Source organism: Octodon degus, unplaced genomic scaffold (assembly GCF_000260255.1).
Source record: "Octodon degus isolate 3935 unplaced genomic scaffold, OctDeg1.0 scaffold00139, whole genome shotgun sequence".
In the NCBI taxonomy this organism is placed as follows: Eukaryota; Metazoa; Chordata; class Mammalia; order Rodentia; family Octodontidae; genus Octodon; species Octodon degus.
Genome location: NW_004524715.1, coordinates 6,966,263 through 6,969,755, shown reverse-complemented (window position 1 = coordinate 6,969,755; position 3,493 = coordinate 6,966,263).

Genomic DNA, 3,493 nt, shown 5'->3' with positions numbered 1-3,493 from the left:
ATACTCTGTGTGATATCCATCTTTTGTGAGTATGAAAGCTTACTGCTCAACATTTGGTCTTAGTCACTCTTCCATATTCATTTGTTCTGTGTAGTCTTCTATAAATATAAATCAATTGATAGTAACACAGCCATACTAGAACTTTTATGCCTGGTCTTTTTCTTTTTCCTCTCTTTTAAATTTATTTATTTGGTGCAGGTCACACTATGCAACTCAGACTCGTAGTGATCCTCCTGGCTCAGCCTCCCCAACACTGGGATTTCAGACATGTGCCACCACACCTGGTCTCAGTGGTCAGCTTGGAACGCTGGGGGTTCCGAGGCCAGCGCAGCATGTGGCACCAGGGATTGGACTCGGCTCTTTGTGCTTGCCAGGTAGGCGCTTAGACCACTGAGCTATCTCTGCAGCCCATATGCCTGGTCTTTTCATCATGGATCTATTTCTACCTTAAAAAAACAAACAGGGGCTGGAGAGATGGCTCAGTGGTCTAAGGCACCTACTTGGAACAAGCTTGATAAAGCACAGAGACCGCGGTTCGATTCCCCCAGCACCACATGCCAGCCAGCTGCGCCCCCTGGTGGGCTGAGCTGGCCACACACACACACACACACACCCCAAAATAAATGTTAATAAATAAATAAATTAAAAAAAAAAAAAAAAAAAAAAAAAAAAAAAAAAACAAAAAACCCCACACGAATAAAAACCCACAAAAAACAAAACAACCCTTTCAACTAGTCTGGCCTTTACATACAAAATGTGTCTTTCAGATAAAGCATTACATTAAGTAATATTTCTTGTCCTGTCTTCAGTCTCTCGCTTTGTCATTGATATGGTTAGGTCTAATCTACCATATTTCCATTTTCTATTCTTTGGTTCTCTGTCCACTTTTAGGGAGAAGGGATACAGTCTTTATTTTGTTTTGTCTTCTCTATTGGCTTTCAGCTATACATCTTTTTTGGTGCTTGTTCTAAGGCTTATAATATACGTTCTGAACATGTCTTAATTTTTTTGTATTAAATTATTCACACATAAGAACTTTGTAACAGTATAATTCCACTTACATTCCTTCATCTGTGCTGTCATTATGTTACAAGGCCCTCATTTCCAGCTGCTGTTTTGTTTTGAATGATCAGTTGCTGTTAGAAAGAAAAATGGTTTACTCGCATATTAACTGTTCCCAACCTTTCATTCTTTCCTATAGATCTGATTTTCCACTTAGAAATTTCTCCCACATGGACAATTTGTTCTTGTTTATGTTAAAATCTATACAGTTCACCTCAAATTAAAAAAAAAATCTTATTTATTTGGTACAGGGTCTCACTGCACAGCTTAGACTCATAGTGATCCCCCTGTTTCAGCCTCCCAGCACTGGGATTACAGGCATGTGTCACCACACCCAGTTTTGATGGCTAGCACAGCATGTGGTACTGGGGATTGAACCTGGGTCCTGCACTTGCCAAGCAGGCTTAGACAGCTGAGCTATCTTCCTAGACCCTGTACCTCAAATTTTGAAATATATTTTCCTGTGTATATAATCTTATTTGTAAATCCTCCCAACCCTCTCTTATTTTTGTCTTTTTGAGACAAGGATTTTGCTTTGTAGTTCAGGCTGGCCTTGAATTTGCAGTGATTTTCCTGCTGGGATTACAGGTAGGCGTTCCCACACCTGACCTCCTGTTCTCTTTAGCACTTCAAAATGTGTTTTCCCCTGACTCACTATTTCTAATTAAGTATTGGCCGTCACATGGTTTGCTTGTAAAGTGACCCCCCCCCTTGAAGTCTGCTTTTAAGATTTATTGTGTAGATTTGATTTTTTTTGTAATCACATGTGGTTTTCCAGATCAGATTTTAAAAATTGAATTTGTAAAAATTTCAGCTAGATATCTTCAAATATTTTTTCTTTCTCCTTCTATTTAGCTTTTTTCCCTTGTCTTTTCTTATAAGTCTGTTGCTAAAGAAATTTGTCCTTAATTTTGATTTTTAAATGTTCTTTTGTTCTTAATCTCACAAATAATTACAAGTATTGTTTCCTATATTTTTAGTTTTTAAATCTAAAATTCCTGTTTTCTTATTTGATATGTATTTTCCTATAGCTCATTTAAAACATTTAATTTTAAAATCTGTATTTGCCAATTCTAACATGTGAATTACTTTGAAACTGTTTCTATTGACCATAGATGACAGTTTTCTGTTTCTTTATATTCCTAATTATGGTTGATGTCATTTTGTATTATAATTATTTTTTACAAGGCAGTCTCCTGACTAAGGAGTAGGAATATATTGCAAGTTCAAGTTCAAGGATAAGCTGAACAACTAAAGACAAAACTCTAAAGCACTGGGCTTCAATTCTAGGACTCACAAGGTGATAGGAGTAAAAAGTTTTTGTTGCTTCTGATGTTCAATTATTCTGAGTCAAAGCTTGTGGTTTTAGGGATGGGAGGCAATATTCACAGCTTAGAGGAATATAATTTTGGATAGCAGACACAATGAATAAAAGAATACAATCAAATTAAAATGCCACAAGTGCGTGCTGCAATCCCCATTCCAAGATGCCACTTAGGAATGCTAGGAATCACATTAGAAAGAACTCTGTTGAACGGCCATTTCTTTCATTATAAACCAATGAAAAAATACCAAGTACGCCGACAGATTTCTGGATTCATTGTCTTGTAACAGGCCATAAAGCCCAACCCTAATAAAAACTGCCATGGATAATAAGGCCACTTCTGAAAAACTGAATTTAAATAATCAGTTCCCATCCATAGTCACCTGGAAAGGGATACTAATAGAAAGGGAGAGTATTGGGTGGTTAACAGATAATATCTGTTGTAATTAAACATGATAGGGAGGACAACTAGATTTCTGAATATGCAAGCTAGGAAGGATTTTTTTATTTTTTTTCCCATAATTTTATTGAGAAACAAAAAGCAATGAGACAGTTTCAAATCACATTGGTAGGACAGTTTCAATAATAGAAAGGACTTTTGATAATAAAAAATTCTTCTGTCATCTACAAAGTATTTTAAAGCTGAGGTAAAAAAGAACCAACAACCAATAAATCCCTAATCTTTGGGTAACATGTTCTAATCATGAGGCTGGGATTCATGATTGTAAAAGGTATGCTTGGCCTTACAAGGCTATTGTCTTTATGGGAAAATGATGGAAATTGCAGCTCTGAGAGGCCTCTGGACTTCTGGGAGTTCAAGACATTCTCTAACCGGAGCAAGAAGAGATAACAGCATACTATTTTCATTATAAGAAAAACTTAACAAAATATTAATGAGATAACTCAGTGGAATACAGTGCCTGTTTAGGCAAGTTTAGGCAAGCTGAGGCCAGCATGGGGACCACGGTTTGATCCCTGGCATCACATCCTGTGCCAGGCCCGCCTCCTGGGTGGGCTGAGTATGCCAGAGTCTAAGTGTGGTGGTGCACACCTGTCATCTCAGGGCTGGGGAAGCTGAAAACTGGAGGATCACTATGAGTCTGAGCT